General features: G+C 45.4%; 1 long non-coding RNA gene across 2 annotated transcripts in view; it reads left to right on the forward strand.

Annotated features, from left to right (window-relative positions):
* Positions 1–24953, forward strand: part of LOC135367844 (uncharacterized) — a 247651-nt gene that overhangs the window by 161200 nt on the left and 61498 nt on the right. For both annotated transcript variants that reach the window (XR_010414548.1, XR_010414554.1), the window contains exon 2: positions 10769–11432. This is a non-coding gene — a long non-coding RNA (uncharacterized LOC135367844). The remainder of the gene's footprint in view (positions 1–10768; positions 11433–24953) is intronic.

Genomic DNA, 24953 nt, shown 5'->3' on the forward strand with positions numbered 1-24953 from the left:
TGGTCTTCCACAGTATTATGAGATTAAGGTAGACCTGTTTTACCACGCACGGCGCTTCGGTCGCTGTGAGCGGAGAGGAGGAAACTGCCTGGGGAAAATGATGTTGTAGGCGGGTAAATATAAGATCATATCCTACCCTTCACGGAGCTTCACGGAACCGCTGCGGGAAATTGAAACCGCCGTCTCTCTTCGGTGGCTCTGTAGGCTGGGGACGGGACCTGACACGCTTTCCGCAGCGACATAGCGAGGATAGTACATTGCGGTATATATTGTTCGGCGTACAAATGACAAAACTTAGGCAAACGGTACAGTCTGGAAATCATTCTTAAACGTTCACGTAACCAAACAGTCCTAGCGCACATCGTACACGAACCCGAACCTCGTGCTACAAGAAATCTCGTCCTTCGTTGTTGTTGTTTTTATATTTTTTTTAGCATTTCGCATACACTAAGATATTGATATATGGATATATGTGGATATATACACTACACGAGGCGTGACCGATCGCCCACGCGAATACTTTCTCCAAAGTAGACCAACAGAAAACAGAAAAGGGTGGATCCAGAGTAGAAAAAGGCGCCACGAATTCCGAAGTAAGCAGGCCCAGTACGCTCTCGCCCGATGAAGACTAGCTCGTCCCGCATCCCTTTCGATGCCGCAAAAATAAACTCTACTCCACGTTCTATTAGGCCGCCGTCGGTAACCTTATCTCCCTGTTTTTGAACGTCCTTCTTTTCCCCACCTAAGCCGTCTGTGACTCTCGCCCCTATCTTTTATGACTTTCCCTCCGCGACTTGGTGAGCAATGTCTGGTAAATAAACGTTAATAGCTGGTTTGAGTATCGTCCCTTCGTGTGCTGTTTTCTATTACTCCTCGTATACAAAAGGAACACGTTGCCTACAGGTTCCTTACACCAGCTCATTTGCCTCCCACTCTTGTGTTGAAGGACCTTAGGCCTGTGTACGCTCCTTTAGAAAGACATCGATTACTTTATATCTATTGTAACCTTCCTGGCTGCTGCAGCTCAAGACGATTGTTTATTTCTTGTCTCTTAAAGGGACTATCGCATCAGGGAACCTGTGTATGAGACTGATACGGTAATGTTCGCCACAGCTTCACCGTGAACTTGACCAAGTTTCTCTTCCGAAAACAGTTTACATCTTAAACAAATGAGTGTTAAAGATTCGCACTCCCTCTGCAGCTAAAGAAGCCACAGCGATAGTTCACCATGATGACGTCAATCAAGGAACACGAATAGAAGCACAGCGCAGACCACTGTCTCCGAGGTCGTCTGCTTCGCAATATGCTACGTGAAAACACATATTTTTACAACCCGATATCCTTTGTCAGTGATGTGAAGTCTGAGCGTCTGGATTACTGATACCATGTCACGAGATAAACGTGTCAGGTACGCCTCTAACAAAATATCGCGCATGATCGGCATCTTTGGCCGGCATAGAAACGTTCTTCCATCCAAAGCAAAACGTATGGCTTACCATGCCCTGATCCATCCTCACCTTACATATTGATGGCTACACTAAAGGACTACATACGGCACGAAAACACAGGCAATATATACACACTATGCAAATATATAACCACTACACAACTATGCACACTATATACATCTAAATTTCATCAGTTATATAGTCTGTAGGCTATACCATGTCAAAGTGTGAAAGTACAAAGAGAAATAATTATACAACGTACACTATGTACAGACAAGGTGGGGCTCCCACGATGGATACATGGCCGTCCTGTGCACAAATTGAGGGGTGTGCTCTCCATAGCCCGTCGAAACGATCACGTCCGAGCACGAGTGGTTCCCGCTGCAGGAAGTTCGTCACATTCACGCGCAAGCGTCGCAGCAACAAGAACAATGGGGCACGATTCCGACATTGTGCCACCGCCTTACAGCGCGCTGTCCACAATATGTCGGCGCCACATGCAGTCACGAGAACACTAAGGCGGTGAGACGGACGGCGACAGTCGACACAGGGCAAACGACATTTGTGTGACGGCGAACAGGACACCAAAAGACCCTCGCCGCGTGGCACATGATTGTTCGTCTCGACGTGTGCACAATATGGACAAGTGTTTGTCGACACCAGGTTCCACAAGAAGTGGTCGCGTGTGGGCAGGATGTCCCAGACAAACTACCACATCACATCACGCAGGGGTCCAGGGAGCCACGAGCTGACCAGCACCGACCACGACATGTTTCTTGTGTGTCACCCGCTACTGGACCTATTGTTTTCCACTTCATGGCTAACCACTGCTTGCGACAGCACGCGAGGAGAAGCAAATTACTTGGTAGAATTGAAGTGCACGGCTGCATGAAACTGTGGAGGTAGCCGATGGAGCCACAGGGTCATAGCCATGCTCAACAAGATCCCGTGCGAGGTGGCCAATGCAGTAGAGCAACAAAACTCGAGTTGGCGACGGCTCGCTATTTAGAACACGAAGCGCAGTTCTCATAGCGATTCGTCTGTTGATAAGGCCAATGTCAGGAAGTGACGCTCCTCTACGAGAAGCAGGGAGAGACACCAAGATCCGTGCAATCGGCCTGCGACGCTTCCTCCAGAACAACGAGAGCATCGCGGAGTGTAGCCTCGCTATTATCTGGTGTGGTGCAGCATACTCATCATACACGTGTAGAGCCTCTGCCACTGACGCTATGTCACTGAGAAGATGGTAACGTCATCCGCGTAGACTGTTACTTTCCAAGCGCCGGACGCTGGAAGGGATAAACCACGAACGCAAACGTTGGTGTCAATGTTCAACAAGAGTGGGTCGATCGCCAAGACGAACAAGATTTGGGATAGAGGGCACCCCTGCCGGACACCCCTGGCTACTGGGAACTGACGAGAAAACCTTTGCAGGAGATAGAGGCAGCTGCGATGGTTGCTATGCAGCCGTCCGATGATGCTGAGTATCTCATCCGGAAACCCATACGCCCGAAGTACAAAAATTTTGTAGCAATGAGCGACCCTGTCAAGCGCTTTTGCAAGGTTCAGTGATAACAGGTATCTACCTGGAGGAGTAGATGACACAAAACGAAGAATACCTCGTAGGCCGGACATCGTGTCGTACATGCTTCTACCTGGTACACAGGACGACTGCGAGGCATGAATGATTGACGGGAGCACGATCTGGATCTCTTGGCCCGAAGCGGACGTCAGGATTTTGTAGTCGGCGTTCAGAAGGGTGATTGGGTGCCAGATTTCTGGTTCCGCAGGATCCCCGTTCCTTTTGGGAAGCAGCACGATATGTCCCAGGCCAAACGATTCGGGGGAAACCATTGCCGCTTATACATGCTTGCAAAACTTGAAAGAAGAAACGACAAATGACAAGCCAGAATGTCGCGTAAAATTCGGGAGGAAGACCGTCTGGGCCGGGAATAGTGGCTGAAGCTGCTCTGCGCATGGCGCAGTCAAGCTCCGGTATTGTTAACGGCCTCTCGAGGAATGCTTGATCGACATCAGACAGAACCGGCAATCCAGTGAGAAAATCACTTCCATGGGCACTGTTGACTGGAGTACATGCGTAAAGCTCCCATATCCGCTGACGACCTCATTTGGATCTTCTGTAGTAGAGGAATTAGGGAGACGGAAAGAGTGGGGTGTTTGTTGAGAGCTCTGGTTATAATGCACGGAGTGCAGGAAACTTGCAACACCATGGCCTACACCTGACTGATCTCGGGTGTACTCCTTTCGAGCAGCTCCGGGCGGTGCCGGTCTTGGAGCGTTTCAAAGTACTCTTGCATAAGCAGCGTTAGCGGAGCGCCTCGTAGTACAATTCGTATTTTCGCCACAAGCCGATTCAGCAGGGACCTCCGTTCACGGGCACACTTACGGCCCAAGTTCTGGAAAAGGGATCCAGCCCAAACCTTGAAGTTTTCCCACTGTTCCGGCGATGGAGAACGACCATTGAGGTATTCCGCTATTTTAGTCCTGGCCTCTGCTACGATATCAAAGAGCAGTGAGGTATCTAGCATCCATCGCGTAGTCTGGCCAGTCAGAAACAGGCTGACGTCCAAGGTGAGAAAGACTGCGCAGTGATCGCTCACAAGGACGGCAAGCTGATCTGTGGCGACGACTCCGCACGCCGAGAGTTGTGATGAGAGGTTCGCAGGAAGATAAAAATGGTCGAGCCGGCTGGAAGAATCCGCACGCGACCACGTAGCACAGTAGAGATTCCCGTGTAATGCAGGCCAGCGTCTAAGAGGTTATGTTGGGCGACCAGGCGTCTAAGTTCCCGGGCATTCCATGTAGGCCTGCCACGACCGGGACCACGCACGTCTCTATCAGAATCCAATACACAATTAAAGTCAACACTGAGTATTACGCTTAGTTTGGGGAACCACATCGCAAACAAATCTTGAAAAGTTACATTTGTGTCAGCAAAGGGTACTTCGCCAAATAGTAAACGTATCCTTCTTGTAGTAAACGTAGTAAACGTAATAGTAATTGTAGCATACTCCAAATACGCGTAGTAAACATATCCTTCGTATCCTATCCTACGACATCCCTTTTTGCGAAATTTGGAATACTCCAAATAATGGATCTGTATAAGTATGCCCGTCGCACACATAACTTCAGTGAAACAAAACAATCACATCTTCTTAGCCCTGGCCAACTTAACCTTGAAGGTACAACTTCTTACTCATTACACTAGAATGAGCCTTACTTTACACCGTGTGCACGAACCAATTATGGTTCACAGTCGATAGCATATAATCTTTCGCAACATATAAATTTTGGTATGTCCAGAGCCACGTTAACATTACGTGTCTTTCCATTCATTCCATAAAGGCCCTGTACGTTCACTACGATAGTTAGCCTTTGTGTGTGTGTTTGTATATATATATGTGTCTATATGGCTCTTGCTGTACATTTTTTCAAGGCACTGGGCTCTGATATTTTTCCTGTTTCGTACACTCTATGCATTGTTTTGTCAAGTGGAAGGGGGTCAGACCTCGTCAAGCTGCTATTTTGAAGCTTTTTGTCTGTATCCCCATACCAAATTATATTGGTGAAAATAAATCAATAAATCATAAAAAAGCCCTCGGTAACTACGCCTAATTTTGCTTACAATCGTGAGTTCTGACGCGACCATGTTGTGCGGAACACGGTGTTACGCGTCTGGCTGTGCAAGCACGTCCGACGTTAACAAGAAACGATATTCCACAAGCCGACCAGAGTCTCTTCACGACCAGCAGACGCTGTCCCTCCCGCCCACCGGTCGGTCGCCAAGGGTCCTCCAGCCGCTTCCTAATTGGACTTGTCCGCGCCAACAAGCGCTCATTGATTGGCCCTGTCCGAGTGACGTTTTCTGCGATTTCCAGAGAGGGAGTTCCGGGAGTTCCAATATCCGTCGTCGCTCTTGCTACGCGTGACATCAACGCCACAACGGTACAACGCCACCAATTTGTATGGCAGAGTAAAACTGCATAGCTTCGGGATGACTGATGCGACTGTCCCTTTAATGTACAGAGCAGTGTACGCGCTCGTGCGAATGACGATAGCTCTGAGTATGTTAACAGAAGCGCGCGTCGCGCGCATGATTCTAACGGTCATGGACGGCGTCGTTGTTCCTATTGAAGGCTATAGATATGTAATGTAATTAAAAACAAACCAGTCCACCTAAGCAGGTGTTAGCACATGCAAAAAGAAAACTGACCTTATCTTGTGCACCGCACATGTCATAATGCAGTGATGGGTAAGATAATAAAAATGTAACTACGTAGGTTACAGTTAGTTCAGCTGCACAAATTGTAACTGAGTTCAACTTACACTTTTTGGAATGTTACAACTACAGGTACCACGGTAAAATAAATGAGTTACTTTACAGTTACATTTGAAGAAAAAAAGCGAATCAATATAACTCTAAAGAAAATTGTTCGAGCACTTGGACTGTCCAAGCATGCCATGCAAATGCCGCGTTAAAATCAGAGGATTTCCCATGGTCCCTAGCGGCACATTTGGACCTAGTGTGAGGCAGTTCTGGCCCGTATAAGATGACAAAATTCGTGAAATTCCTCGTTGCGAAAAAGCAGCAGACTATTTGAAGCCTCGACAATATACTGCTGGGGAACTGACGCATGGAAAACATTGCAATACCTGAGTAACTTAGTTACAGTTACATTTTGCAGTTACTTTAAACAAAAGCGGTAACTACATGGTGTTGCACCTAAAGTGATAAATTCGAACTCGCGACGTACTCACCGGAGGATTGCGAGACTTTCGGCAGTCACATTCTGGAAACTTTTGCAGCCATATGGCAATGCTTTGGACAATTTTAATCGAGTGATATTTATTTTTTGAATTGAACTTTGAAAATTGCCAAGCGAACCTCACTTTTTAACAGAAATATCAGGTCCTCCACAGACAACCACAGACCCACCAAAAACTATGCACAGTATTGTAACAGAAACGGTCGAAAAAAAAAATCAGTAAAAGTTCCGCTTTAGCCCCGGCTGCTTGATTGTCGCCAAGAGGATCGCACGGAAGATGCGGGGCGAGGAGCAAGTGTTCCCGCTGGGCTAAAGCGTAGTGTTTACTAATTGTTTGCAACTATTTCTATTGCGATACGGTGCATAGCTTTTGTTGAGTCTGCGGTTATCCGTAGAGGACTTCATATTTCTGTAAAAAGAAGTCAGGTTCGTTTCGAAATTTTCGAAGTTCAATCGAGAAAAATCAATTTCCCACAATTGAAAATTGTCCAAAGACTTCCGCAGTGGTGGCAAAAGTTTCCAGAAGGCAATTGCCGAAAGTCCCACAATCCTCCGGCGAGTACGGTGCAAGTTATACTTTTTTATCACTTTAGGTGAAACACCCTGTATTTTTGTGAGCACGTAACTACTCACTTTAAACAGTAACTATTTACAATTGTAAGTTACGTGCAACCTAGCTACTACCCTAGAGTGTCATAACGATTATAACAAAGAGAGCACCCGCGTGAAACAAACCACGCAACTTGTTGTGGCTGCAATGACATGTGTGATGCACACTTACGTACACACCAACTAGTAAGTACGTTTCCTGAACTGGATCGCAAACGCAATGCTACTATTTCCATGTTGCTCAACGGATACCACAACGTAGACACGTCCAAAAAATTAAAAAAGATAGCGGCTTCGAGATAGCGAGTGGATTCGGCGAGCCTGCAACGAGATTTGGCTCAGTTTAAGATGTTGTCTTTGCGAGAAACATCGGAAAAACTTCGCTTTACGCAGAAATATATGTTAGCTACGCCGAGCAGGCCTTTGTCGGGGCTCATTTGTTTTGAAGCCAAACGCCAAAGAACTGTCAGTGTACCTGAACATGTTCTACGTGCAAAGCAATTCGAAAATGCCAAATGTTGGAATTGAAGTCGCCTCTACAAGATAAACTTTTCTTTCGACATCTTCGTGACGGTGATAAGTAGATGCCGGAGGCGTTTTGTTAAAAGTATCCAGTGTCTATCTCTTGTCAAGACGAAGATAGAAAGAAGACGTCTAGTGTAGCGCACGGAATATAGACGGCATGCGTGAGTAGAAATAGCAACACTGTATTGCGTGTGTTACAGCTCAGTAGCGTGACCGCTCGAGACAAGCTGACGCGCCGGATGGCGTCACTGCGGTTATCTGGAAGATCTAGAGCACATCCTCCTTCATTGCCCACACTACCAACTTTCCAGAAACACATTTTCCGGGTCTGTTAATCATTTGGACTCTGGCACCCTCTCTTTGTCCATGGTGTAATCCAGCCCACCTACGCCATGCCCTCAAAGCTCTTCTGTCCTCGTTGGACACCGTAGGGCCTCAATCCTCACTGTGAGGTGACCCATTATATCATTTCCCACTATGAAGACGAGTATCTCGCGAGGAAACTCCCAAATCATCATCATAAAACAAAGTTGTGGTTTGCCTTGAACATGATTGTGCTTGTATTAAACCCCCAACATACGAATATTACACGTGACATACAATACTGTCGCACATGTAATACTATATGGTGCATGCCTTATCCAGCTCATTGTCTATTCAGGTATGTTCCGTTGGCACGAACGATATGAATTTTGCAATAAGGGCGCCTGTCCGCCTTGCTTTTGATGTGTGCTGCAACTCTATATCTGAAAGAAGGACTGCATAGTCGTCTTTGACTCTGGGCTTCGCAAAATGAGTTCAGTGTGATAAGCGTGGTCAGAGACAGACACTGAAAGAGAAGTATAAAAAAAAAATGAAGCGAGGATGGAAAGAGAGAGCGATGTGACTCCTTTGTGATCTCGGCGATTTATCTTTCACCAACTAAAAGAGTCGCGGCGGTATGACAAATCTGGTTCATTAAATCATGCACCCGTTGTACTGAACGCCACGGTGTAGACCAATAAAAACCACCAACACAGTAGAAACTGAACGTGCAGGAAGGGAGAGTCATGATGCAGAGATGACACGGGCATCACTTTCACTTTCGAAATTGGTGGCTCCGCCATGACCAAAAGTTTTCAACGAAGTTTCCACGATGCTTCTGTGAGGTTGCATTCCTAACAAGTTGCGTGCAAACGAATTATTCTGGAGATTCAGGGTGTCGAACCGCAAAAAATACGGGTTCGGTTCGGGTTCGGGTTCGCGTTGTTTTGATTTCGTTCCGGTTCAGTTCCGATTCGGCCACGCCAAAACTCGAACCGGTTCGCAAACCGGTTCGCAGCCCCGAACCGGTTCGCGAACCGGTTCAACGCTTCCGTTTTATATGTTCCATAAAACTGATTTTATCAGGAAATACGTGGCTAATAGCTTACTGCTGTTGTCTGCATTGACGTCTCTAGCAGTGATGTAGCCCTTTAGCGAGAGAAATGAGAAATGGATGAACACTTATTGCAAATAGAGTCCACGCTGTTGAAGTCCTGCTACTTTCTGTTTCCAAAATCTCTTTTTTTCACACGCACAGTGCCAGCAAGATACACTTAAAGCAAGCCTAATAAGATGGACAGCGTAACATAGACGACAGTACTTGCCGGCACACTGCCTTCGCAGCGTGAATCGATCTGAAACCGTACTGAAGCATGTCGAAAATAAGCCTGCCAGCCTCCGAGCTCACAGCAGTGTACTAGTTAATCCACAACACAAAGGCAATGTGTCACGACATAACTGCGCTACCAATAAGCAGAACCACATTTACTTTTCAAACCACGACCAATCAAACAGGAACCGTTCTGCGTACGCTCCTTCTCTACTTCTTATGTTTCTGACTTGTTTAATTTGTACTGATCACATGTAAAGGGAAATCTTGGGCGCTTATTTGATCACATATTCGTCCTGTAGAGCTACATAACTGGCCTACTCCATTCCTGTTTCATTCGTAGGCGTGGCACCTCGTCTCTGAAGAGTAGACGCCGCAACGCGTGCGGGGCGCTAGCCGCGGCACTCACAAGGACAACTGCGCTTCAACATGTTAAAAAGATGCTGAAAGTATACTTACTATACGTCGTCGTCTGACTGCTAGGTGAAAATTTCAGAAATCCATGATATAGGCGCGTGATGATGATACCAATGCGTCTTCGTTCGGGGATAGAGAGGAACTCTTATGCTGACTTATTTTATGTCCGAACCGTTTTGTTGCGAACCGGTTACCGCTATTATTTTTTACGGTTCTGCTCCGGTTCGGGTTCAGCAGTGTCATAAAAATTTCGGTTCGGGTTTGGGTTCGGTTCCGGCAAAAATAACGGTTCGGGTACGGTTTTCGGTTCGGGTTCGGGTTCGGTTCGACACCCTGGGAGATATGTGAACATTAAAAAAGAAAAACTGAAATGTCCTGAAAGTTGAATTGGTTCGTTGCCATTGTACAGCCGGCCACAAACCAAGAACAAAAAAAAAATTTTTTTTGAGAGTGTTAGTGTTTGCTCGAAGGGGTTTATTGCTTCCAACATATTAAAATTATCGATGAAAGATGAAAGTCACTGAAAAGGTTAGCCAGCTGTAGCACTTTCATCTTTCATCGTTGATTTCTTAGGCAATTTGAGGCTTTGTTTGTATCTGTCCCTTGTGTGTTGTTCCAGCCTCAGAACATCAGTTTATCTCTTATTAAAATTATGTTTGCGAACAGCGGAAAGCGAATGATAAGGATTAAGAATAAGCACAACTTATTTTGCAATAGAGAACATACAGGACAACAACATCACGGGATGGAGACATTATACATCTCATTCGAAAGTAGGACCCCGGTTGTTTACATCCGCTCCTGTAAAACATGCAGCTCTGCTTAGGCTCCTGTTTTGTATGGGTATATCACCCTCCATTGGTTGAAAAGGCATCAGCAGCGTTTATGTATCCCTTAAAGAGAGACTACACAACAGCACGAAAACAAACATTTATGCATGAGGACACTCGAATACCCGCCATGAACTCTGATTTCTGCTTACGAAATTAATTTCACTCACTTATCTGGTTTGAAACGGAAACTACACTGTGAATAACTTTTTCTGAACTCTATTGTGATCATGAAAATGATTGTAGAAATAACACGAGCTTGATATCGATTTTGTTACTATGTCTAACTTTAGGAACAAACGTGGACATAGCTAAATGTTTCACGCTGCAATTTCTTTATAACAGCTTGATCGTGCTCGTAGAAATTCCCTATTCGACACCAAGTAACTGAACTCGATTTAGCTTCCAGGTGACATTATCCCTCCCATGCACCTTTCCATTCGTATTCCTTTCTGATGTTTCCTTCTACATACTTGTCCTAACAGCGAGTAAACGAAAAATTAATTTCCTTCCCAACAGGCTGGACCAGCGAGCCGTCCACCAGAAGGCAACGCCCCGCGTCCGCCCATTCCCAGACTCGTCGCCACGCTGTGTACCAGTATCGTCGATCCCGCCGGGTCAGACGCGCCGCCACTGCTCTTCCCCACTTCGTCGTACCACCCAGAAGACCCAACAATTACGACAGGCAGCCTCCTTTTTCCGAGCAACCTACCCACATGCCGTACCTTGGCTGTCCTCCTCCGGCTTCGAGTGACCCAGATCGTATTGGGCATCGTGACCATCGTGCTTGGTGCCTCCGCTTGCTTGGATCAGCAGGCCAGGGATATGCTGTGCTTCGGCGTTCCAGCGGGATGTCTGACTGTCCTTGCTGCGTGCGGGCACGTACGCGGTACGAGAAGGGACGGGCCTGTGTCTGTGGACAGTCGGATCTTTTGTCCAGGGTTAAGCGTTCTGTGTCTGGCGGTCGTGAGCGTTGTGGCGAATGGATTTCTGGTAGCGTTGTCGCTGTTGGCAGCGGGAAAAGCGACTTCCACAGCGAATGTTAGAACTTTGGCTGTGTTGCTGACGTGTTCGGCGTTGCCCGTGCTCATCGTCGAAATGGCGGCAGCGCTGGTGAGGTGGATGTGGACGCGAGGGAAAGTGGCGGATAGATGATGCTCGGCGAAGTGATGGCATATTAAAGGTGAGCTGCATTTTTAAATGTTTTCACTTTGTTCTATTGTACGAATTTGTACTGTACGCTTTGTTGATGTGTCTGTTGCCCCTTGAAGTCAAGAAATTTGACACAACCAGTTTTAACACTGTATAGAGTGGGTCGATCGGATGCCTTATTTAAATGATGGAAGTTAAACATCGTGGTTTTGCTTTTCTCCATAACTGCCTTATTTCAATCATTTAAAAGTCAGGAAGCAGGTGTATTTTATTCAGAGATGGTAAAGGGGTTGGTGTCCCTCCTGTGACACTACAGGAATGCTACCAAACGAGACGGCTGCCAGAGAACAACTGTTTAATGTCAGGTAACCAAGATGCGACCGAACTACGTTCGTGCGCCAACCCGTGACGCTCGCTCCCACGCTCCAGGTATCGTCATCATCCTTCAGCTACTGCACTCCTCCCCCTCATGTTGGGGATACCGTACGGGATGCCTCCTACGCCGTTGAGGGTACCGCGACGGCTGAAGCAGGGAGCGACGGTTCCTGTGACGTGCATGACGTTTGATCACACAGACCTAGTGGCATGGTCGCGTCAGTACTGGCTAAGTGCAACGGCTGTCTTGAAAAATTGGGAACATGTAGTGAAGACACCCTAGCCTTCAAGTGATCTGCGTGGACGTGACGATGTTTCCCGTCTTCCAACTCCACCTCATAAATAACATGACCAATCCTTCCGCGAACAACTCCTTTTACCCAGTGTTGCTTTCGTGTAGAATCCTTAGCCCACACATTGTCGGCAGCAGCGAAAGTCCGTGAGGCTTTCGTACAACCCCCCCCCCTCATTTATCAGCTCTCGTATGCGTTGCGGACGTACACAATTCAGTTTTGTTCGAAACCTCCGCTTATTCAGCAACTTCGAAGGCGAACAAGTTGCGATATGGGGAGATGCCCGATACTTGGAAAGAAATTTTCGTGCTTCTGCTTCCTCTCCTGTAACTGGATTGAAACGCTTCAATGCAGTTTTGAAAGTTCGAACAAAATTCTCCGCTTGCCCATTAGACTTTGGGTGGTAGGGCGGTGACAAAATATGAGGAATGTCTTTAGACTCTAGGTACTGGTTAAATTATGCGCTGACGAACTGAGGAGACGCATGCGGAGACTACATGATGAGGAAGTCCCTGCCGTGAAAATATATCTTCAAGAGCCTGTGAGGTGTCCTTCACAGTCGCCTTGCTGAGCCTGATAACTTCTGGCCACTTGCTGTATGCATCGATCACAATAAGATAGGGCTTACCGGCGTACTCAGCAAAATGTGTATGGAGTCTATACCATGGCGATTCTGGGCGTTCCCAGCGATGGAGTGCAACTGGATCCATGTGGTCCGCTATGGACGCGCAAGACTCACAGCTTTGACTTGTGTACACAATGTTCTTGTCGATTCCAGGCCACCATGCGTAAGATCGTGCCAGCATCTCCATCTTGGTCTGGCCCAAATGTCCTTCATGAAGTACTTCTAGCATTGAGCATGTTTATCTAGCATGAGCATCTAGCTTATGCGGTATGACCGTACGCATTCCGAGCATAATGCATCCATTTAAAACTGACAACTCGCTTTGTCGTTTGTTAAACTCCTGGAACTCAGCCTTAGATTCGGTTCCATTCCAGCCTTCCAATTAGGCAACGATAGACGTCAGATAAAACGCTCTCCTGGGCTGTCTCCTTGGCTATTCTGGCAGCTGTGAGCTGGCAAAACAGACATGAGTTCTGAGCAAACGATGTTAATTTCCTCTACTTCTCTGGAACCTATCTGGTTGTCGAAATCGATATCTGGACCTTCTGGCAATCGTGAAAGGCCATCAGCATTTCCAAACTGTTGGGTTGACTTGTACTGAATGTCGAAACTGTACCCCATTAAATTAAAGCCCAACGTTGTAACCTGTTCGCAGCTCTTACTGGAATACCTTTCTTTGGTCCAAAAATTGTTGCAACAGGTTTCTGATCCGTATACAAGATAAACCGGCGACCCCATAGATACTGGTGAAATTTCTTCACTCCGTAAATAAGCGCTAGAACTTCCCGTTCGATTTCAGCGTATTTCTGCTCCGTTGACGACATGCATGTTTTTGATGCATGCGCAGTGGGTGCGTCCTTTCCTTCGATCCTGTGAAAAATGACAGCGCCAAGCCCCGTTGAAGAAGCGTCGGCTGCAAGATAGATGGGTTTATCTGGGTCATAATGCACTATAATCCTTCTACTAATGACAACTTCATCTTGAGGCTATCAAAGGCATGCGCATAGTCTTCTGATCAGACCCAAGGTGATGCTTTGCGCAGCAAGTAGTTCAGTGGAGCGCACCTATCGGCTAACCCAGGAATGAACTTGCTGTAATGCTGTATCATTCCCAAAAATGATCTGAACTCTGAGACGTTCTTCGGTGCAGGCATGTTCGAAACAGCAGTGATCTTTCTGTGCGACGCTCGCAGACCATATGCAGAAACGACATGTCCAAGGTATTCCACCTCATCTTGCATGAACGCGCATTTCGCTGCCTTGAGGACAAAACCGTAATACGCCAACCTCTGGAAAACTAGGTCCAGATTTCGTAGATGATCTTCGGTACTTCGTGCTGTTACAATAATATCGTTGAGGTAACAAGCTACATGATCAAGACCTGCAGTGATTTGTTCCATAGTCCGTTGAAAAATTGCAAGGGCGGATGCAATTCCAAATGGCATTCGGTTGAATTGGTACATCCCCTTGTGCGTATTTACCACCAAAATCTTCTTGGCGTCATCATCCAAGACCATTTGCAGCTATGCTTCGGATAAATCAAGCTTAGAGAATCGCTGACCGCCGTTTAGCTTTGCGAACAATTCCTCTGGCCGTGGCAAAGGACATTGATCAATGTCCAGCTGTGGATTAACAGAAACGCTGAAGTCTCCACATACACGAACCGCTCCATTAGGTTTAGGGACTACTACTATTGGAGTTGCCCAGTCGGGCGTTTCAATTGGTGTCAAGGCTCCATTCCTACACTGTCTCTCCAAGTCGTCTTCTACTGCTTTTCGTAAAGCAAAGGGAATAGTCCTAGGCTTGAAGAACTTCGGCACTGCTCCATCCTTCAAATGCATCTGTACCTTGCCCTTCACATATTTCCCTAGTTCATCGCGGAACAAGCGACGATGTATATGTAGAAGACCTTTCAAGTTAGGTGAATGACCCACGATTCCGACGACGAGGCTATTGAGATTCAGCCCTAACATCTCGATTCACTCTCGTCATAACAAATTAGTGTGGCGGTGTTCTGTCACGAGTATCTCAAGCATTTGCTTCTGGCCCTCAAAGCACACTTCTACGATACCTTGACCTTTAAGCTTTATCTTCTGGGCGTTGAATCCTTGGAAGGTGTACTGTGGCTCCTGAAACTTCGGTTTCCCAAGTTTAGACCAAGTCCTCTGATCCAGCAGCGTATGCTTGCTTCCCGTATCCACCTGTAGTGCAACGTTTTGACCTTGAATGACACAGTTAATGAACTTTTCATTTCTGTCATCGGCTACAAAAACGTTCGAAGCTGCTTTGACTGTACTCTTGTGACGTCTATTTCCTTTGGCAGTCTTCGTCTTGCACATTCGAGCAATGTGACCTGCCTTTCCACAAGTATTGCATGCTTCGTCCTTGAAACGACAGAGGCTGTCCGCGTGATTTGTGCGGCCACATCTCCAAGATCGATCTGCCCTGGGCTTGCCCTGAATCTTTGCTACAGGCGAAACCGTAGGCTGAACCGCAAGTCCTTCCAATTGTCGGGACTCCTGTTCGGCACGCAGAACGCTTTCAGATAACCGAAGTGCCACGTCAATGGTAAGGTCTTTCTCAAGCACCAACCTCGCGCGCAGACGGTGATCCTTCAACCCGACTATGAATGCGGTGAGCAAAGACGATGCTCTGAAGTGTGTCTCGCTCTCGTATTCACAAGTTGCAATAATCGTTCTTAGCCTTGCCAAGAATTCCGAAACTGTCTCCCCGTCGCCTCCGTTTGGTTGTAAACAACTTCGCTCTCTCAAATTCCTTAAACCGTTTGGGAGCATAAAAGTCGTCCAGCTTCTTGACAAATTCTGCGAAGGTAACGTCAGTAACTTGATTAGGCTGAATAAGCGAATACAGTAGCTTGAAACTCTCCGGGCCTAAGGACGAAATTAGCAAATTCCTCTTGTTCGTGTCCGAAGGTACTCTCGCTACATCTAGTGAAGCTTGGAATCTTATCTGAAAGAGTTTCCATTCTTCCTTGCTGGGGTCGAAAATCCCTGGTCCGACGAATCGATGTGGAGTAGCCAAGCGTGATGCGGTAGCTGATTGCCCCTCCGCGGTGTTCATCTCGTCGCCACTGTGACAGCTACAGGAATGCTACCAGACGAGACGGCTGCCACAGAACAACTGTTTAACATCAGGTAACCAAGATGGCGACCGAACTACGTTCGTGCGCCAACCCGTGACGCTCGCTCCCACGCTCCAAGTATCATCTTCATCCTTCAGCTACTACACCTCCATTATTTTGTTTGACCAACTCAACACCTCCAAGACACAGTTCGTGATTTCATCTGAAAATGTCACGCAATAAAGCTGCCAATCCATAACTTCCAAAGGCCACGCAGACAACAAAACTAAAATCACCGATTCCGCTGCTTGATAAGTGTGGCACATTCTTCCAGGTTTCAGCAAAACAAAAATAACGGTATCGACTGGGACACTAGGAACTGGGTGCGCCCTATGCTTTGAGTAACAGACTGGGGATACGCAGAACAGCTGCATAGCATGTAATGTTCCTCCCCGAAGGAACCCAACACTCAAAACTGTCCCATCTTCTTTCTTGCTCGTGACCCCGCCCTCTCGTCTTCCTCGTTGGCACCTAACATAGTATGTAACAGAATCCGTTTAATGCTCTGTTTGTAGCGTAGTCCATGCTGTTCAATGCACAATGGCAGTATCGTCTACGACGCAGGCTGGCTTTGTAATCACGTTTATAAAAAGCGCGCTTTCCGCAGCTCGATAGACAAAGGGCGACGTCAAACGAGAAACTTCCCTGTGGTAAGTTACCACGAAAGTAGCTACGGGTTGCACCTTCCTACGAAGATTCGCGCTCATAGTTTTCTACGATAATAGATATCTGTGGTTACTGACACAGGCACGGTTGCAACTGACACACGCATTGAACGGTTAGATGATGAGGTTGGCCATTCACCGCTGTTGTGAGATCGAAGGCGCTTCTTTCGCATGCCATATTCTTTTCAGTGCCAGAACTTCTCTGTACGTGACCGCATCGAAATAAGACTTTGATTGGTATAATGTCTTCGAGGGGCAAATCCCTCGCACCATCAACACCGTTCCTCCTAGAATAACGAGACAAATCGGAGGGCGAGAGGGCACAGCTGCGTGGTAGACGTGGAAGCAAACAGCGACAATGTCACAAATAAACTTGGTCTTGAAAAAGTTGGTCAATTTCAGGGAAACTTGATAAGTTAGTTGAGGAACGATTGTTAATGACTATTATTATTCTTCCATCATAGCACTGCCGATCGATACAATTTAGGAAATACACTGTTTTGCGAGTCTATTTTCTGCTCTGTAACGCACAAGCTGACATGACCCAAAACCTTCTGGGGGCACTGAATATTGAACTATGTCTAAAGTTAAGGCTCAGCGAATCGACAAAGCAAAGACAGGTCTCATAGTATAGGCCTCCAGGGGCGAGTGAATGCAGAATTACAGGTCCTTGTTTTTTTTTAAGCCAACTTTTTTTTTTTAAACATTGCAACCTCCAAGCACGCCTGAGGAGCACAAAGGGGTATTTGTATAATGTTGCATAATTGTGCAATGTTTAATTGTATAATGTTTGTATAATTCTATAATGTTTATTGTATAATGTTTGTACAATTGTATAATGTTTACCTCCCTCATTGCTTCCAGCACCGTGTGTCGTGCGCCGGAAATCTCCGACACACGCTGCTCAAAGCAATGAGGGAGGTAAACATTGCTTCCAGCACCGTTTTTCGGAGATTTCCGGCGCACGTCAAACGAACCCCAGGTGGTCCAAATTATACGCAGTCCGACCCTGCGGCACGTCCTACCCTGCGTGCAACATGTCGCCACACTGGGCGGACAAACCTCTTACGTGTAACATCACGGTACTATTATTGATGAGCGCAAGCACCATGCATAGATGTACTAAAGTTTTGCAGAATAATATGCGAATTTTCGTACGACGAATACTTCCTCAATATTTTGTTCGTCTTTATTTTCAGAGAGATGATCTTTCACGGCGTATTGTCAGTTTCTGCTTCTTTGTTTGTTCTTTTACTTTTCTTTATTCGGTATTTCTTTCGTCGGTTGACGTACGATAGTCATGTGTAATTTGCCAAAGAAGTAACTACCTATCAATATAGCTGCCCTGCAAAATAGCATATGCAGAGTCGTAGTTACTCTTCCTCAAATGGAACTGCTTCCAGTTAAAGTGACCACATTAAAGTAACTTAGCTACTTAACAGTTACATTAAAAAAATGTTCCTAAAAATGTTTTAACACTTGTACTGCGTAACACATGTAACACATACCTCAGCGTTTCGGGTCTTCGACACTCACGATCACAATCATCTGATAAGGCGTAAGTTCGAAACCTGCTACGAACTCACGTGAAGGTCGACATGACGTATCGGTGAGCTCGATCATGCCGGATGTTAGCACACTCGCCAGGTAACATTAAACCTGCTCTGGTTACAAGTGTGATGTTATCCGGTGAGTATCCATAGCAGGGCCCGAACTCACGCCTTATCAGATGATTATGATCTTCTTCTTCTCTGTAGGGGTAAGAGTTGTCGGCCACAGTCAAGTGACTTGCTACTCTTTCATTGTGATTGTGATAGTGAGTTTCGAAAGCCCTAAGCGCCGAGCTATGACTGCAGGAGCATAGTTGTACCGCGTGTCATAAACAGGGAATCCCCTTATCGTCCACTGTAGGGCCACGTGCGTTAATGTAAGGCTATCCTGGGAGGCTAAGTTCGTACAGTGTCGAGATAACTTGATGCGTTGAGAAAAATAAACGGAAATCGTCTATTGGACAGCACACAGCACCTTGCGCAGGCTTGGCTGTCCAATGAGTACGTCCTGACTACTTATCTCAACACACATCATGTTATATCTACACTGAAAGACACCTTAGCCTCCCTGGCTGTATATGGAATGACAAAATTTGTGAAACTCCTGTTTCAGACAAACGGCATGGCGTCAAGCTTCCACAAAATGACGCTAGAGAACTTACGCGTGGAAAATATTGCAACACCCCTGTCACACGGCTAATTGAATGTCATTCCCACGCGATTGACATTCGTTCCGTGTCACCGTGAAACCAAAAGTCAATACAAGCGAATAGCATTCTCCCTCTCTCGCTGTTCCCTCTCCCTCTCTGCTTTTTCCTCTTCCACCGACAGCCTACCTTCGTCAGTAGAGAGGGAGCAGAAACAACAACGATAAACCGTTAGGAGAAATTAAACACGAATGAAAAGTTGTACTACAATGTCTTATCACGAATTTAATAACTTTAATAACAACGTAGAGTTAAAGGGGCTTTGAAATTTACAAAGCTAGCCCGCCGACTGTCTCGACTCCAAGCGGCGATTTTAACATGTTGGCTGTGCCACCTTTTGTATAGATGAATCGGTTAGGTCCGTAACTTCACCACATATAGCACGCTGCTAGTCAACCATCATACCCAATGACAACATTCTCGCCCATGATTTCTTGATAAGGGGAGGCGGACCCTATTATGTACCACTATGTACGGCTACAAAATGGGCTCCGCCTCCCGTTTTCAATAGATCGGGGAGAGAACGCTGTCGTTCGGGATGATGGTTGGGTAGGAGCGTGCTATGTGGTGAAGTTCATTTTGAAGAGTGTAGAGCAGAACGTTATGTGTACCTCCGCTTTGTGTCTGACTGGGTGCTACAGTTCTTCAAATGACGTAACAATGGATGCAGGTGTCTGGATGACAGTACGTCTACTCGCCCGTATCCGAAGAAAAGTGCGTTTTTTTATTAACCCTGCACATGTTTCGAAGGAGAAGCATTGAACAATAAATTGTAAATAGAATTACGAAGCGTAGAAGAACAATATTACACCTATTACACCCGCAAATAGGAGTCCTTACGTCCTTTAAAGGAGAACAGAAAACCATTTAAAAAATTTTCAGTTCCGAACGCGCTGTGGAAGCAGATAACTTAACTTGATGATTAAAGGGACTCTGACCAGAAGTTCAACAAATATTTCGTTTGCATATATTACGAAGGTATAATATGCCTCCAAGCCACACGCGAAATATTTTTGCTGTGCGCGGCGGCAAAGTTTGCCAATCGAGGAGCTGAAAACCAGCTTGGCTTTTCCTCCTCAACTCGCGCAATCGGCGCCGAAATCTAGCCTCTTTGTAGTGGATATCCGCCAGTTTCCATGTGCGTGACGAAAACATGAGGTTCACGTTTCATTGGGCGTCCGGACCGGAAGTTCTGTTGTTATATTTGTGAGAGCGGCGGCATCCGGAAGCGATCTTCAATATGGACGTCGAAGCAAGAAATGCGGTGACTTCGAGCCCGGAACTTTTTTCTGACCTTTCTACGATCAAGAAGGAAATTCTGTGCGCTGAACAGTTCGGGAGCCTCATTTTCGAAACGTCGTCGATGCCGCAAATGCGAGCCGAAGTCAGAGCTCTACGAACATCGGTCACAGATGAAGCAAACAGAATCAGTCGCCTGTCTTCGACAGACAGGTAAGCAATGAGCTTCTTAACGCAAACTGTGATCGAACATGTAAACGTTCTCTGAACTTTTGTGTCCTCATATTTAATGCGTACTTGCTGTTTAAGGTGCCGTTGCGGCTGGTGTGTTATAACGCCGAAGGAGATCGAATGTTTGTGCTGCAAGGAGCTCGAAAGCACAGCCGAATGACAGCAATATGAGTGCATTACAACCCACGAAGATTTTCAACTTCTATGCTTCAATACGACAGTCCTGAAGGTGGCATATTTTGAATTCCGTGGGTAGCGCGAAACTATGTGCGACCATATTCACAAGTAAATCTCATGTGGCCCTGTCGACCGATGTTAAAATTTTGGGCGCTCAAAATTGGTTTGGTCCTGATTAAAGTCGCTAAAAACTCCAGCACAGGGCGCAGCACATAAAAGACGACACAATACAGAACTGTGAATTGGAGAAAAGATGGTCTTAGCGATCATAAAAACATCACTTTTGATATAACCACAACTCGACCTCCCTCACGTACTTGTACCGTCAAGACCATTTATGCATACAATCGAGCTAACTTCCAAGCAACTAATGAGGGCCTCATGTCTTTATATGAAAACTACTTCCTAAACTACACATTACGTACAGTTCATGATAATTGGCGTCTGTTCCGCGATTGTGTCATGCAACTAGTTGATACCCACATCCCAAAAATACAAATAAAATCATTTCACTGCAACCCATGGTTCTCAAAACGTCTTAAGACGCTTCTCAATAGGAAGAAACGCCTCTATAGACGAGCAAAATTAACTAATCACGATAACGCATGGGCCGCGTTTCGTGATTGTACCCGTGATTATAGCCGTTCCGTCAAAAGTGCCAAACCAAAATTCTACAGCCACGACCTTCCCAAATTGTTGCAAAACAACCCCAAGAAATTTTGGAACATTCTGTCACCACCGAAATCTCATCACATCACATTAGCGGATTCTTCCGGGACTGTTCTGCCGGATAATCTCAGTGCTTCCGAATTTGCTTCCTTCTTCTCATCTGTCTTCAGTACTGACAGCTCAAGCATTCATCCGCACTTATCAATGCCTTTTAATGCATCGATGTCTCACATAGACATTAGTTCACATGGCATTTGTAAAATAATAGAAAACATGAAACTGTCATCATCTCCTGGACCAGATGGAATTAACTCCAAGTTATTATACAACACTAGACTAATATCAAGTGAAATTTTGTGTTGCATATTCAGGCAATCTCTTCATCTCTCCACCCTGCCGAGTGACTGGAAAACACCCATGGTCATCCCAGTACACAAGTCAGGTGACACGCAACTTGCACAAAACTATCGTCCTATTTCCATTACCTGCATATCATGTGTAAGACTCAAGAACAGAATCTTTATTCCAGATCTCTCAGTCTCCTACGCTCGAGTCTCTCTCCTCTTCCTCGTCCACTACACCCTTACATCATGTAAAATTTTTGAGCACATTATATACTCTAACATCATTAAATTTCTTGAAAATAATAATTTCTTCTACCCTTTGCAACATGGATTCAGGAAAACCTTCTCTCGTGAAACGCAGCTAGCTTGTTTTGTTCATGATATTCTTTCTCATGCAGACACTAACTATAGAACGGACGCTGCATTCTTAGATTTTCGAAAAGCATTCGGTATGGTCCCTCATAACAAACTTCTGTATAAGCTCTCCATTCTAAATCTGGATTATGATGTCCTCCGGTGGATAGAATCATTTCTTACAAAACGGTCGCTCTTTGTTTCCTGTAACAATTTCCACTGTCCCGAAATCCCAGTAACATCCGGCATACCGCAGGGCTCTGTTCTCGGTCCTCTGCTGTTCCTCATCTATAGCAATGACTTACCTAGTGGTCTAACATCAACCGTCCGACTCTTTGCAGACGACTGCGTCATTTATCGTAAAATCGATTCTGCTTTGGACCGCTCAACATTACAAAATGACTTAACGCTAATACAAGAATGGTGCGCAGTATGGCAAATGCCCTTGAACATCAACAAATGTAACATTGTCTCCTTCACACGTCAACGACTCTGCACCCTTCCCCCATTTTCATACACAATCGATAACTTCATTCTGCCACGAGCAGATTCTTACAAATATCTTGGCGTTCATCTTTCAGCAAACATGTCATGGAATACACACATTGACTACATAATCTCGAACGCTAATCGCTCACTTGGCTTCATCCGTCGAACATTAAAGCAGGCACCTCCTCACTTAAAACATCTAGCATATCTCACTCTCACTCGCAAAAAACTGGAATACGCCTCCGCAATATGGGATCCCGCCCAAACATTCCTCATTGATAATCTTGAACGCATCCAAAACCGGGCAACACGATTCATATTCAACAATTACTGCACCACAACATCAGTATCTGCACTGAAAGCTGAACTCAACCTCTCGACCTTAGCACATCGTCGTACCATTTCAAAGTTGTCCCTCTTTCATCGATTCTTCTATACCATACCCACAGATCAATCCCCAATCGTTCGTGCCGGTATCATATTCCCCCGTCTAGACCACACTAATAAAATCACACGTCTTCACTGTAATACAAACGCATTCTCGAAGTCATTCTTTTGCTCCACCATAGTTATTTGGAATGATCTCCCAGGACACATAGCCACCACTCACGACCACCAGTCATTCTTGAACATTATACGTCCGCTAAACTGATTTTTTGTGTTTTATTTTTTTTCTCTGTTAGATTACTTGCAAATTTATTATGTATTATTTATTATGTATTAAGTATGTTCGGGTTGTTTATTGGTATACTAACTCTTTTGTATTATGTCCTCTTTTTCCTCTTTCTTTTTTTATCTCCACTTTCATCATGTAAATGTTCTGCATTTTATTCATATCTTATATACTGTATTGATTTCTCAATTGTAGCTGTATGTATACTGTAATTCCTTTCCTGTGTCTGTGTACTGTAACTAACTGTCCCCCCCCCCATGTAATGCCCGTAAGGGCCCTTGGGGTAAAATAAATAAATAAATAAATAAAAAGCAATATCGGCAACTGTGTAATTGTCAGTGTGCTGTCTTAAGTCACCTTTTTATGTATTGCCCTGTGCTTAGGTTTTTAGCGTAGGCTTTTAGCGATATTGAGTGTTCTTACTTTCGATTCACTGAAAAGTAAAAAAAAAACGTTGGTTTCTAAAAGAATACAGCATGTGTAGTAATATACAGGGTGTATGCAGATAAATTGCAGTCGCTCTCAAGTACATGTGGAAATGCCACGATACACACCCAGTACTGTGACCGGTTACCTATTTGCCTAAATTATATTTTATGTACATCTGCGTAGACGATATCGATATACTGCGTATCGCCAGTTTACAAGGTGTTTTTACCACAAGCTTGGGAAAAACAAGAGCATGGCCATCCCAGCCTGTGCATTGAACAGGATCTAGCGAGCCTTCCACACAGAAACTGCCACAGGCTTCTAGTACCCAACATCCTAACTGGAGGTACCTCTTCGCACAGCTCGTCTATAGCATTTAAAATAATTCAGCATCTATATCTACGATGACTTATAGCTCTCAGGACGATGCATGGTTCATGAGTTCAATACGTTCTGTTGAAACACAACACTAGTCCTTTTTAATGAGTCTTGTGGAACGATAGATGAGCACTTCTTTCGTGACATTGTGTACCGTTGCTACACTGAACAATTTCTTGAGGAAGACTGATGAACAAATGAAAAGCAGAGTCTGTCTTTCAAATATGCATGCTCCTTGTAACTTCTGTATCTGTTAAGTGACCCATGTTGATGTCCCCCCTCATGTAATGCCCGCAAGGGCCTTTGAGGTATATTCATGAATAAATAAATATCAAAACCAGAAAAAGATGTAACAACTATTGTAATACCTATCGTCTCTTTGTGTGAATGATACATAAACATTCTCAGAAGGTATGTTGTCACACTTTGCCTCATTGTGCCTAAAGGCTAATTCCACCTCTTACATCATCTCCACATCCTGGATCTCCAAAGCTGTACACGGCTAAAGTAATCAGGTACTACATAAAAAAAAGGGGGAAGGAGGAAATTAAAAGCTGACACATCTAAAATTCAAAGAAACCCTGGTGCTTTCTCGGGGCTACTCATGTCTCAGTCCTGGATCAGATCCCCACAGAAAACAGCTTTTCTGAGCCTCAGTGATTTATTCTCTTGATTGCCCTGTCTGTGAGGCAATACTCATCGGCTTGGTGGCAAGTGGGCTTGCGTATGAGAGTGCGGTTTGGAATAAAGGGAGCAAGAAACATCACTCTACGGTCTTGAGAAGGACATCAACATAACCTGTCAAGGCATAGCATTTCATATTGCTTTGAGTAAGTACAACAGTGCTCATAGAAGTTGCGACCATTAATCTCGGGAAAGCATGGTGATGTTACCTCAGGCAGTGCATCCAGAACTGGGAGTCAGGTTCATAGACAGCAGCTTATGAGAAGAACAGCGACAGTGCCCAGTGAAGACACTCCAGGAATTCTGTGCAGGTTTAGGGGGTCACGCCTTTTAACTGTTTTGATGGAGAGCAGGGTGTTACACTGACCTCTGGTGTATGAATTCTTGTTACCTACAATCAGGTACCCGTGTTCTAGTAATCTGGAAAAGCATTAGCTCTCTTACAGGAAATTGCTAATGAATCTGAGTGTCTTCTGTGGCAACAGGTTGCAACTGTCTTTCTATCCACCCTTCTTAGTTGCCCGAGCAA

Source organism: Ornithodoros turicata, chromosome 1, assembly GCF_037126465.1.
Source record: "Ornithodoros turicata isolate Travis chromosome 1, ASM3712646v1, whole genome shotgun sequence".
Taxonomy (NCBI): Eukaryota; Metazoa; Arthropoda; class Arachnida; order Ixodida; family Argasidae; genus Ornithodoros; species Ornithodoros turicata.